Source organism: Tinamus guttatus, unplaced genomic scaffold (genome assembly GCF_059628265.1).
Source record: "Tinamus guttatus ecotype Peru unplaced genomic scaffold, ASM5962826v1 Tinamus_guttatus_pri_ptg000077l, whole genome shotgun sequence".
NCBI lineage: Eukaryota > Metazoa > Chordata > Aves > Tinamiformes > Tinamidae > Tinamus > Tinamus guttatus.
The window spans coordinates 11,984-26,099 of record NW_028288611.1 but is presented as its reverse complement, the minus strand read 5'-3'; positions in this window follow the sequence as shown (position 1 = coordinate 26,099).

Sequence of the window (14,116 nt, the reverse complement as noted above, 5' to 3'; positions counted from 1 at the left end):
ATCACATTCTTGGTAATATAAATCAGAATAAACCCAAGTTTTGCTTTTTTTTTTTTCCCCCTCTAATTTTCTCTTCTGGCAAGGATATATATTTTTCCACATCAGATAGCAGTTTCACTACTAATACCTATATGCACTTGATATTTCCTTTCTGAGATTATCACAGTCTTTGTATGCATTTTCAAGAATCAGTGTTATATGATTGATAAAATTGTTTATAGCTATCAAGTAGTCCTCAAATACTGCAGCAGAAACAGAACCTTTTGAAAAGAAGTGCATGTGTGTAATTGCTAAGTCACAAAAGGAAGTTTATGAAAGAGTTAAAGTTGGAATATATGGTTTCATTCTGGTATTTAGCTGCCAAAGTTGAATGTGATGGAAGGCATCTGCAGTTATGTTTATGTAAGGTTGTCTTAAGTGGCAGAGTGTATTATCTAGTGTCACTTTATGAAACTTTCAGTGGTACAGCCTTTTCCTTTTCCAGTATGTGTGTAAGAATTACTTTAATCTTTTTTCTCTATGAGAAAAGATAAATATTATCTGCTGTATATACCTGATGAAACACTTATCTTTTTGATAATTAATTAACCTATTTTAAGTACATGTTATGCTATCCATCTTTTGTGGTACTGAAATGGATGGCAGTGTGATTATATCTTTGAAAGATAAGTAAACGTGTGTGCTCTTAGATCATCAGGCTTTTAAAATACCAGGAAAGTAGAAGTATAGTAAAAAGGGGAGTATTTCTTAATTTTGACTTATAGTACAGTGGTTTCTGTGCTTTTATTTATAAATGTGCATTTTATTCCACTACAAAACACATCTGAATTCATGGTCTTCTGCAAATGCTTATATTAATATTTTATGTTCCATTTATGTCTCTTCCCTGCATATTCGCAAAATAATAAATATGCAATATATTCAATATTACATGAATGAACAATGATTTTTATATGTATGACATAGAAGTGTTGGTAAACATAGAATAAGGTTAGGTTTTAAATGAGAATTCTCAATACCATTGCAAGTTGGGTTAAGCTTTGAATTATATTTCAGTACTTTTGTCAATATAAACTGACTTATAAAGGCATATGTAGAAGGATAATTAATGGATTTCTCAGAATACTTTTGTCATTGAAGAGAAGTATATACTTTGACTGAATTTCGTTATTGTAAAAGTATATTTTTTAAAAATCAAACAGATCCTATGCTATCTACAGATATATAAGATCATAGGTATGACTATGGTAATCATGTAAAGGGATAATTAGGAAACACATACGGTTACCATCAGTCTTATTTAGATCCCTACACTCTCATGAAAATTTGAGTGGTGCCAATCAGTCATTATAGCCATCTCTGGATAATTTTAAGAAGGGAGGTATGAAACTAAATCTTTGTTCCTGAACATAAAATTATTTTCAAAATCATTGCTATATTTGTTTACTTTCCCTTAGTCTGTTAAAGAGAACAGTATATTTTTTGTAACCATGCATTATTTAGGTAACTGATATATAAAAATACCTGGTTTCAACAGAAAAAGCCAATCATTTACTTTGTTTCTTCCACCAAAAAGATCTCTTTTGGAAAGTATACTGTAGTCATTAATCTTCTAAAACACTTCCTATTGGAAATCACCTGTTTTCTGATACAGTCTCCTGAGATCTGTGATGTTCATGCTTTAAACCTAAATGGTTGGACTCTGTTGGCTATTTTTTGCATAGTTCAGTTATGGAATACCTAATCCATCTATAGATTGTTAAATGACTTCTTACAGAAGCACTTACTCAGTAATGCAAAATAAATAACAGCCAGAAAAACAATGTATGATTCACATTTATTAAGCGTATCATGTTTTAAAGGGAAGATATCTTAAAAATTTACATATTTTTCACATCCAAAAAAGTTACTGTCAGAAATAGTGTACACATCTCCCAAAAGGTTATCAATGAAATTTTTGTTCTTTATGCAAGAAAGTCTCGTGAAAAGTGCAGCTTTTACCTCCAACCTAGTAATACTATGTTCATGTTAATTAAATGTGTATTTGTATGTACTTACTGGATATTAAAAACATTTCTTTTTAAACTGTAACTATTGCTCTTATTTTGTCCCATTTTTGGTGGAGTAATTATTCAATTGGTCTGAATCAGGAAGGTTCCAGATATTTGAAATCTTAAGCTGAAGTCTTAGGTCAGAGTCAGTCAGCCTAATTTTAGTGTTTGCAATGGCAGTGTGCTGGTTAATGGTTGTGTGCTGGGGACTGGGTTTTGCATAAACTGAAACTTTGTAAATAAATATACCAATATTTCTGTTGTTGCCATTCTTTTCTCAAAAAGAAGGATTCTATTCTTGACCTAAATACACTTCTTGTGATTTTTGGTTTCATGAACTGTCATGGTTCGAAGATCTTTGGACTCCTTGATTGTAGTCCTAGGTCTGTTCTGCAGTCTGCACAGTCCTCCCAGCTCAGCATTCAGGGCATCACAACAAGACCTGGCTTCATTCCAGACATGGCCATCTTTGCTCTCATTTCTGAAATAGTTCCTTTACATATGCTTCTTTCTTTTTAAAATTCTTTCTCAAATATACCTCTTCCAAAATGTCTTTTAAGTAGGCTTCTATTTTTCAATATTATTGTTTATTAGTTACAAAAATTTAAATTCTTGTTTCATTGCACTGCTGGTATGATTTAGGTTAACATTTTGCCTTTTGTACAACTAGACTATAAGGAGGGAATTGTGTTTTCTTCTTTACTTCAGACATTATTCTCACTCTTTAGAACTAGGAAAATCTTGTTATAGCAATTGACCGCAGCTATAAAGATCAAAGCTCAGTTATTGACTGTATCACAGAATATGATCTCATGCCAAGTACTAATCAAGTAAACTTAGATCACCAGCCAAGGTCTGAAACAGTAAACATACAAAAATTCATCTCCCCAGCTTTTATAACTTTGCATATATAATCAGAAGTGCTTGTGTTTTACTTAAATCTAGTTTTTAGGGCATAGGCTATCTACTATGTGCATTTTAAGCATCTAGAATAATGATAAGCCTTATGTATTATCGTTAGGCAGAGTTACTCTAATATGAATATCATACAAGTAGATACTGATGCAAAAATCAGATACAAAACAGATATATGCATATTTTCAATGCATTCTGAAGTACTGTTTCATGCACATCTTCGTTCACACGTTATAAATCTTCTGTTGATAAAGTATAAAAGTCTCTACTGTTCAATCTGCGATAAAATGCATTAGGGACATGAGAGTTATGTATCTACTTCAAAGGAAGAATATTTCACATCAAGTATACGTATACAGAGTCAGCGCAAGTCTCCAGAAGACAAGAATCATATTATCAGTCAGGTGATATTATAACCAAAACACTTAAATTAATACAGTAGCAGCATAAATGTTTAAAACACCGTAGCCCGATGTGATGCTAAAATGAAAATTGTGGTCACTGTGTGGGTAGTTTTGTTAGGCAGTCGGACACATTCCTTGGGTTCTTCAGTTACTACTTTGAGTCAGGCAAGAAGAAACCTTTTACTAGTTAATGCCCCACCTGTTGTAGTGCTAGGTGCAGCTCCAGCTTACTGCCACCTTTTCATCTCATTTTTAGTAGCAAAAAAAATTGAAATAGGTGTAAAGTGAGCTTTCAAGAAGGCAAATCACAGCATTTTAACCAGGAAAATAAGGACAGAGCAAAATAGAGATGAAAAGAATTTTTTTTTTCTGTGTGCAAAAATTTTCATGGTAAAATTTGGGGATATTAAAAAATAGGTCAAATAAAGTTCTCATCACCAAAAGAAAATCAGCATCTGTTAAATCATGACTTTTATCATAAACTTAGCATGTCTACTATGGATTACTAATAGTCTCCTGCTCAGAAGGAATCTTTGTGAATATCAGAAAGTGCCTATGTCTCTGTTTCTTTTGAAAAGTCTGTATAGAAATACCTTGATTTCCATTTTAGTTCACTTGTCAAAAGCATAGAGAATGTTGCCATTCTTGTACTCTAAGGATACGAGGAGACACATCTGACAAGCAGGAATTAATCGGAAATAACTCCATTAATATATCTAAAATCATTTTGTAAGTGATCATTTTTAATATACATGAGGGAGTTACACCTACACATCCCAGGAAGAATATACTCACTTTCAATGTGGCTCATGCATATAATTAATTCCTTTCTGTTTTAAATATTTTTTCCTCCAACCTCTTTCTCCTTGCCTGAGATATTTTAGAGTTAGTCGAACACAGACTTTTGACCAATGCTGCTTGTGTTTGGAAAAAAAATATGCTTTAAACTGACAAAATCTCTGAAACTGAATTCTGCAGTAGTGCATTGTTGGGGCCTTAGTAATGGGATTCACCTAGAAGAGAAGAAGGAGTTTGTGGAGAACTGGACCGACGCCTAGCAACCAAGTACCTGGAGGAGCACTAGCCAGCTGGGAATCTGTAGCTGGCCAATGAGAACGCTGCTCCTTAGCGCATGCCCACCTGCATCGGTATAAAGCTCTGCTGTAGACAACAGCAGGGTGGAGTTGACCTCACTTTGTGTGGAGGTGTTGTTTGCTCTGGCTTGTGGGGAGGGCCCTGGCACTTGGCGTGAGAGTGACCCTCGACATCTGGTGACCCCGACGTGATCGTGGGTGACGTGATTGTGTGAGAACGCGAGGGATCTTACTGGAGAAAAGCGGATTGTGACCATGACCTGGTGAGTCAGAATGGGAATTGCCGCATCTAGAGTGGAAGTTGCTGCAACAGCAATGGAACATGATACTGTTGAACGCTTTGTAAGGCTTGCTCAAAAAACTAAGATTGAGGTCTCAAAAACCGAGTTAACCGATTTGTTGCTATTTTGTAAGAAGAGAAAAATCATAGAAGAAGCCTCCCAGGCATATAAATTTGAATCATGGGAGCGAGTAGGGAGAGAACTATGGGATGGTGTACAATTAGGCTCAGAGGAAGCGTGGTGCCTCACAAAAACATATCGTCTCATATGGCCTATGTTTGAGCGGTTAGTCGCTACTGCCTTCTGGGAAGCGCTCCATGGAGAAGAAAAGGAGAATGGGTCTGAAAGTTCTGAGTGTACTAACAATACTGAGCCAAATCAGTGTGAGAAAATGGATAATAAGAAAAAGGTAACCTCACCTAAACAGGCATGTCCGGTAACTTTGGCCGAATGAGAAGTATGGGGGGGAGTGGATGAGTATCTCCCCCTGTGGGAGGGGGAGGAGCGACCACCCCCCACAGCACCTGAATGGGAAAAGCGACCACCTCCCACAGCGCCCGAATGGGAGGGGGAAAAGCGACCAACCCCCACAGCGCCCAAAATGGAAGTGGACCCAATTAAAGTACCGATCCCAGATGGATCGGACGATGATAATGCCGTGGTTCAAAAAATGTGACAAGAACTTCGGGGACAGGCAGAGAGAATAACAGAATTATTAGAACAAATGCGGCGATTAGACTGTGGGTCCAAGGCCAGAGATGTGAAGGCAGCATATAAGGCTGCCCATAGGGCTGTAGTGGAGGGATTGGAAAATGTAGACAAACAATTGGAGCAGTGGGAGGCATGAAAAGATGCTCCTAAGATTCAAAAGAAAGCAGCTGGAGGAAGTGACCCAGCTGAAGAAGGATTGTTGCTGGAGCTCCCAGCCACTGCAGGTGGAAGTAATGATGAGGGAATGCCACCTGTTGATCCAACACTTAATGCGGGAGCATGGTATAAAGGACTCATAGAGAATGCTCAGTTACAAGGAGAATTTGTATTAACACCACTAGCAGCTCCTGTAGTAATGGGAGCCCAGGGCCCCAGGTGGGAACCTCTCGATTGGAAACTGGTTCAAGGCATACAAAAAACAGTAATGCAGTATGGGCATGACAATAAGTTGGTGAGAAATCAGGTCTCTGCTCTGTTTAAATATTCCCATATGGTACCTGCAGATAGCAGAGCGATAATGGAGCTCCTGCTTTCCTCTACCGCTTATATGCTTTGGTTAGCAAAATGGCAGGAAAGATTAGAGGAAAAACAATTGGAGAATCTAAATCGCAGTATGGATGATCCATTAAGGGTTGCCACCCTTGATCAACTGATGGGGAATGGGCGTTACCGGGCAACCGAGGCCCAGGCAGCGCTCCACCCCAGGATACTACAGCAATCAAAAAATGCAGCGCTAGCCACTTTTCTTGCACTACCACAAATAGGAACGCCACAGTTACCATACACAAAAATAATACAAAAGCCGAATGAGTCTTTTTTCAACTTTGTTGATCGACTGAAGGAAGCTCTGGATATGGCACCTAATGTGCCTGCGGAAATGAAAGCAATATTGGCAAAAGATCTAGCAGTTCAAAACGCAAACCAAACTTGCAAGCAACTATTAGCTACTTTGCCACCAGGAGCTTCAATAGTCCAAATGAGAGACCTGTGCCCGAGCGCCAATGATGGAGGAAGAACAAAAGGCAAAAATACATGGTGTGGCTTTGGCCGCAGCAATTAAAGGAGAAAGAATGTCTAGAAAGGAAGACAAGAGATTTCATGGGACATGTTTCCTATGTGGTCGATTAGGACACATGAGGAGGAAGTGTCCTAACAGATTCAGGATGGAAGGTATAGCCCCGAGAGGATTTAATGGGACCTGTACGAGATGTCAAAGGTTCGGGCATAAGGCAGCGGAGTGTCGATCAGTTTCGCAAGAACAGCATGCTGATACAGGGAAACGGGAGCCGCTGCGTTGTGAGGGACGCGGCAAACAAGTATCCCCAGACGATGGCTGCCTCTGTGAACTCTCCGCCGCAACCCGCGGAAGCACAGGAGTCAACCTCTCTGTGGCAAAATCCACAGTGATTAGAGACTGACATGCACATATTAGAATTGATGTGCACTGGTCCCCTGGGGAGGAGCTGAGAGCCAGGAACCCCCCAACCACCACCCTCTCCTCCTTCTCCTGCCCCCTGAGCCGTGGTGTCACTGGGAGCAGGCCAGGGCGGGCGGACGAACAGGGCCTGTTAATGAGCAGCGGACAGAAGGGCAGATTTGTGGTCCTCTCAGAGGTGGCAGTGAAGTGCAACTCTAGCACAGGAAAATGAGTGAGCTTGACCAGTTATGCCAGGAGGCCGAGCAACTGAAAAACCAAATCAGGGATGCTAGGAAAGCGTGTGCTAATGCCACCTTGGCTCAGATCACAGCCAACACTGACCCTGTGGGGAGAATTCAAATGTGTACTAGAAGAACACTCCGGGGACACTTGGCTAAAATTTACGCAATGCACTGGGGGACTGATTCCAGGCTTCTAGTCAGTGCCTCCCAGGATGGCAAGCTTATAATCTGGGACAGCTATGTCTCTTCCTAGCTGGTTATGACGACTTCAACTGCAATGTCTGGGATACACTGAAAGCTGATAGAGCAGGTGTCCTTGCCGGTCATGATAACTGTGTCAGTTGCTTAGGTGTGACTGATGATGGAATGGCAGTGGCAACAGGATTGTGGGACAGCTTCCTCAAGGTCTGGAACTGAAAAGAGCAGTGGACTCCGTGACTGGAAGAACTTTCCAGCGGTTGAAAACTAAAAATGATAGCATATCCAGTCTGACCATACTAACTTGGACCCCCATCCTCCCCAGCTCCAAAGGGCAAGATTTTTTCCTTCTCCTGTTGCTGAAATGAGCACAATTACCTTTTCAAGAAGAATTTCTGTGGTTGTAAGCAAAATGAAATTGTGTATTCCTTTGGGACCATTTTCTTTTGTCTTAGGAATTTAAAAATGAAACATTATCATAAAAGTGTGACCAGAATGATCATACTTGTGTTTGCAACTATGTTGCTTTGTTTTGTTTGTAATATTCTGATGCATGGTATTGCCAATTTTTGTTTTTTGTAAAAAGAGGGGAAAATGCTGAGGTTTACAGCTATGTTACTTTGTTTTGCCAATGCTGTAATGTTTATTGCTAATTTTTGTTTTTTGGAAAAAAGAGGGGGAGATGTTGGGGCCTTAGTAATGGGATTCACCTAGAAGAGAAGAAGGAGTTTGTGGAGAAACTGGACTGACGCCTAGCAACCAAGCACCTGGAGGAGCACTAGCCAGCTGGGAATCTGTAGCCGGCCAATGAGAACGCTGCTCCTTAGCGCATGCCCACCTGCATCAGTATAAAGCTCTGCTGTAGACAACAGCAGGGTGGAGTTGACCTCACTTTGTGTGGAGGTGTTGTTTGCTCTGGCTTGTGGGGAGGGCCCTGGCACTTGGCGTGAGAGTGACCCTCGACAGTGCATGCTAGGAGTTTATTCCTTAACCCAAAGTGAATAAGATCTTCATTTATCCGGTGGAAAAAAAATATATATGTTCCTAGTTTGACCCTTACCTGATGTATAACTTTGAGAAAGCCTTTTCAGCCTTTTTCTGTCCTGTTCAGGTAGACTGCAAGCATCTGGAGAAAAGACACTGTCCCTTACAAGAATTTTTCCTCGTGTGTGCAATCACTGTTCCAATTATAATTACAGCTCAGTTCCAACCTAAAACTGTAATAAGGATAATTAATAACAAGACTCGAAATAAATAATAGTCTGAGTAAAACATGAAATCCCAGAGGGAAGAAAATCACCTATTATATACACCAGTAGCTTTGTGGTGGCAGTTAACCCATATGAACACTTTCCATCTCACAGTAATGGGAGAAATGACAAAGCTGGAATTTGTCCCCATTGGTTTAACAGTGATGTGAACAGCAACCTGGCCTTGTGCAAAACTCTTCTGTTTTTATATCTGCATAGGAAAGCTCCTTTTTCTATACAAAATAATGTAGCTAGGAATTCATTAATCTTCTATATTCAGTATTTGGAATGGGCATTGTCTTGATTTTTAATATTGTTGGAGGAAACCCATTTATAGAGTAGCAAGTTAAAGAAAAAGTGCATCCTGAGCAGGGCTTCTCTAATGGAAGAAAATATTCTAATCTCTTCTGTGCTGTTCCTAGTAAAAATGACAATATTGTCTCCCTGGAAACTCTTGCATACCTCCCTTTTAAGCCTGTTTGTACTAACTTCTCCTGTTGTTGACCTTGGGAATTTACTACAGGCATTAATGGGTCCTTGTGCAAAGAAATTACACCCAAAACATTTACTTTCTGACTCTTCTATATCTTGTTTCTATTGCCCTTTGTTTCCTTTTCTCTGTCCAGAAGACTTTGATGTCACCTTGTTAACCTTCCTTTCAATATAAATTCTAGTACACATTAAGTATATGTAAAAAAAATTAATGTAACAATGACAATTACTGAAAGGTAGGAGATGCCAGAATTTTCTAGCCATGAGACCTTTGGTTAACCTCCTAGGGTATAGGCATTATAACGATGTTTCTAATTTCATTATCACATTGAGATTTTTTCCTAAGAACTGTGAGGCAATTTATGGTGCAGGACAGAAGATCCTCGGTAAACAAAAAAATGATCAGTATTTTATTGTAGTCTCATTTGCATATGTTACTTAGGGTGTATCTTAAATCTTTTAATTGTGATCATATCTGGAGTATGAGAGTATTCACCCAAGCCGTGGATTCATTTATGTAACATTTCTTCAAGATTTCTATGAATAGTTACTTTAAATTCTTTTGTAGCTAACAGGCAAAGCCTGGACAAGAATTTGAAGTCAGAAGGCATTTTGAATGAGAGTAAATAATGAAGTTTAAAAATAATAAAAATAGGCATGTAGGGAAATAGAAATAGGGATGACCCCTACCAACTGTTGATGCTGGAAAAAAAAAGCTTTTAGAAAGGGTCAAAGATGTAAATTCAACCCCAAAGCCTGAATTTTTTTAAAAAAAAAGTGGTGAGAAAATGGGGAGTTTTAATGGAAACTCTTTTACAAATCAAAGTATAGCAGGTGTTACTAGATAGCTGCCAAAATAACGTATTTTATGTATCTCAAAATGTAATTTGTGTTAACTGCTCTTAAACTTTTTTCCAAAGAATTTTAATAACATTGTCCAATGCTTCTAAACCAGATAGAATAACTATAAGGGTATCTTCCCCAACAGTTTATAAGTGCCTACCTTTGCTTTGTGATGTATTTAATCTACCACTTAAAGTATCTCATAGTCCTGTGAGCCTATGAAATGTAAAAAGGTCCATTTAAAACTAATTTTATCTTTACCCTGAACTCTATTTCATAGCAAATACTATCACTGAATAGTGCATTATTTCTCACAATTATTTTCTCACAATAATTTCCTGCAATAAAATAATTACAACTGGAAGACACTAAATTTTCCTTTATTTTCCTCCAAATTAAATTACATTTCCATTTGTTTTAACCTCTCAGAGTAGCTCTTCTCTTTGCTAATAAACAATTAGGCTTTGTTTATGCCTAGATTAGGCTTTTATTTGGCAGCAAATTAAAATTTTCCTAGATTTTGAGATATGTCTCACCTTTGTATATACTCAGGAATAGTCAGAATTATTGATAAAAAACATCTGTGGTTTCACAATGATTGCTCTAAACAAAGCTGAGCTATCAAATAGTATTCTATTCTACTGACAGCAGATATGCCTAAAGAAACCAAGAATGCTGATTTCTATTAGTTTTCACTCAAACAGAATTCCAGATGTTTCAAACAGGGATGGCAGACGTGTATGGAGAAGAGTTTCCCCAGCAAATAATTCTGGTCAGAGCAATGTTGGCAGAATTGTGTCTCATTTGACAATATAGTGCCATATAAACAGAAATGCTGCACAAAATCCAGCCAGTTTTCCTTGCACATTCTGAGAAATTAAGAAAAAAAATGGAAAATGACTACTACCCACTGGAAGAAAAATCACATTTGGACAACATAGGCAGGAAAAGTTTTTAGTGGTTTTATTTCCAATATTGGGGCAGGAAGGATTTTGGTGAGAGGAGAAAGAGAAAATGCTCTCTGAAAGCAAGTGAAATAATTTCACTGGAAGTGAAAAAAAAACAGTATACTGATCCGCCCTGATAAAAACATCTAGAAATATTCTAAAATAAATTGGGACAGAAAAACTGAGTGAAGACATTTAATATTCATGAAGAGTTAGTGGTTGTCATCCTAACAGTATTTATAGTCATAAAGCTGAACAAAGTTTATTCAGAACTTACCTATTGAAAAACATACATCACTTGCCCACAGTCATAGAGGGATCTTCCGGCAGAGAACATAAAGTAGATGTAAGTAGTACATGGTCAAACCAAATAATTTGTAATGTCCATTTTAATAATGAAAATTATTTATGCCATTCTGTAAATAAAATTTAAAGGATTATCTCCAAAATTTGCTAATCTACCGGCTGATATAGGGACCAACTGAAACTATTCTACTTAATTCAATAGAGCATGAATAAATTGGAAATCAGAGAAGGGGAGACAGATTTCTGCAGATAAGGGAAGATACCTAAACACAGTAAACTCTCCTATTGATTTTTGGTGCACTAAAGGCATCACATGTACTCAATATTATTTGTGATTTACAGCTGTTACAAAGCAGTAGAATTGACTGTTGAATGTGTGGCCTATTATATGTTTATATTAAGGCCAACTTCCTAATGTAAATACATGACATATAAGTAATATCAGGTATCTTTTTTTAATAAGTTGGATTTCAATTATTAGTGAGATTTAGTATGCAAATGATCTCTTTTATAACTCCAGTGCATACATAATCCTATGTAATATATATACCACATATGTTGTTATATTTAAGAAGCGAAAAGCAAAAGCCTTTGACTTCTCTAAAGTATTTTGGATTCAAAGCAAAAGCACAGCGTCTTTGTTGTATTAAGTATTCTAAGAGCTTTTGGAAAATAAATGCTTGCACAGTCTGTATGAATTATAGCCCAATTGGTCAACAGTTTTGAGATTTTTCACATGGAAAATTCCCACTAAATGGCGGTAAATGTTCAGCTACATGGGAATGGTCTGGAAAACCTTCTGAGGTCTCTTCATCCAAACTCCAACCTGAATTGTCCTGTGAGCCTACGAACTACTGCGGAAGACATAGTCATGAGATCAGTACACTTTCCACCTCTCGTATTAATGCTCTGCTGTTCACAGTAAGTAATCAAGATTTTTAAAGTCAGAAATAGGAAACAAAGTTTTCAGTTCTAGTGGCTAGCGTACTTACTGGGTGGAATGTGAACAGGAGGACTCTTTGGGTTTGGGTTTTGTTTGTTTGTTTTTGCTGTTTGTTTGGGGTTTTGTTTGTTTTTGTTTGTTTGTTTGATTGTTTATTCAGTGTTTCACTTGAATTATAGGAATCACTAGAACATGAATCAGACATTCTACCGTGTCCAAAGTGCTTATCCTAGGAACTTGGATGAAGGTCTGTTGCACCTTGCGAAGGAACGGACTCCAGTGTAATGCACCGAAGACATTTTATTGAGCATGAGACAAAACTTATATACTGTACTATACCGGATACAATACCTTATTTGTCTACAGGTATGTGAAACACAGTTCCTAAATAAACCAATAATCTAAAGGCTCATATTAAAACTATCCAATCAGCTTCTTGGTCACGTAGCAGACGGGATAGCAGACGGGACAGTTGTTTTTGCCCCTTGTTTTGCTGATAGCAAACCTGCACTGCCGTCATTGGGGTTGGCTATCTACTAACAAGACATTCTGTACTGCTGCTGACAAGATGTCCTGTGCTACCATCCTTGAAGCAGGCCTCCACATCTCCCCCTTTTTTTATTTAATTACCGTATTGCTATAGCTATTCTAAATGAGCAACCATAATGTGGTTAAATGATCAATCAATCAATTATTGAACACATAAATAAGAAGCAAAGCAGACACACTAGCAATAAACACAATACAGTTAGTATAATAATTAGAAACTTTACAACTTGCGTTGACACGTTCCGATGATTTAGTGATTCTTTGGCTTCTCACTTATACCCACGGCTTCTCAGTTATCAGGCCTTGCTCACTGGACCAGGGCCTACGCAGGGTGAGGGTTAATAGATTGGCCGCTTCAGCATCTTCTCCCACACTGGCAATACTTGCTTCAGAGTGCGTTTAACAACGGATTGCATTAACTTTAACAAGCATGAACACGAAGCATAATCTCGAAAAAGATTAAGAATAGCATTGCGGCAACAACGAATAGTCTTTTTAGCCAAGGGCCCAGATCAGGTAGTGGGTTTTAAAACTCCTGCATCTACTAGGTCTATGATTGTCTGTGAAATGTCTTCATACCCCCCCAAAATCTTGTAATGTTTCATGGTCATCAATTTAGTTGCATCAGGAATCTGCATAGGGGGCATTTTTACTTTTCCGACTAAGATCGTGTGGGCACTAATATAGTTCTTTGTTAGGTATTTACTCTAACAGGGTCTTCAGAAAGTAATTTCTGAAGCAGGAACATACTAATTCTCTGTTACAACATCTGTTTTAGTTTTGGATACTGTCTAAACTACTAAGAATGAGCCAATTTGAGTTATCTTACTAAATTCCACATGTAATTGTGAATCATCACTGTGCCATACAGGAATGGCAAGAATTAAAGACATCTGAACGCAGACATAAAGATGTCCAATACATAATTATACTGGACTTGCTAATTGAGGGAGTGGGAAACAGAAAGAAGGAGAGAGAAAAATGAGCTAGTTCTTCAAAATATCACTTAGCGCCCTGGTGTCACAGACAATGAAGGAGCAAATCTTCATAGGAGAGGGAAAGTAGAAATTCTCTGCTTAGGTGAGCATAGACAATTAAGTAAATTATTCACAAAGAATTGTCATACAGCTTTTATGTCTCCAGCTTGGTTGCTTCTTTTGGTATTGCTGACATCCACTGATGTCAAGACCTGATGTGTCAGAGCAATTCATGGGTGTGTCTCCTTAGCTAGGGGATAGAGGGCAGAAGAAGTTGCCGAGAAATAGATAGAAAAGTATTGGTTGAAAATGGCTGAGAGATGATATATAAAGCCAAAGTGCTTCAGTTGAAGATGCCTTATCTATGCTGTGCGAGGAGAGCTCTGATTTATATATATAGATATATATTTTTAGAAAAAAAAAAGCGGCATATCTCAAAAGAATTTGTTTCACGTCTTGAAGTCTATATGATGAATTAAACTAGTAATTTGGAATG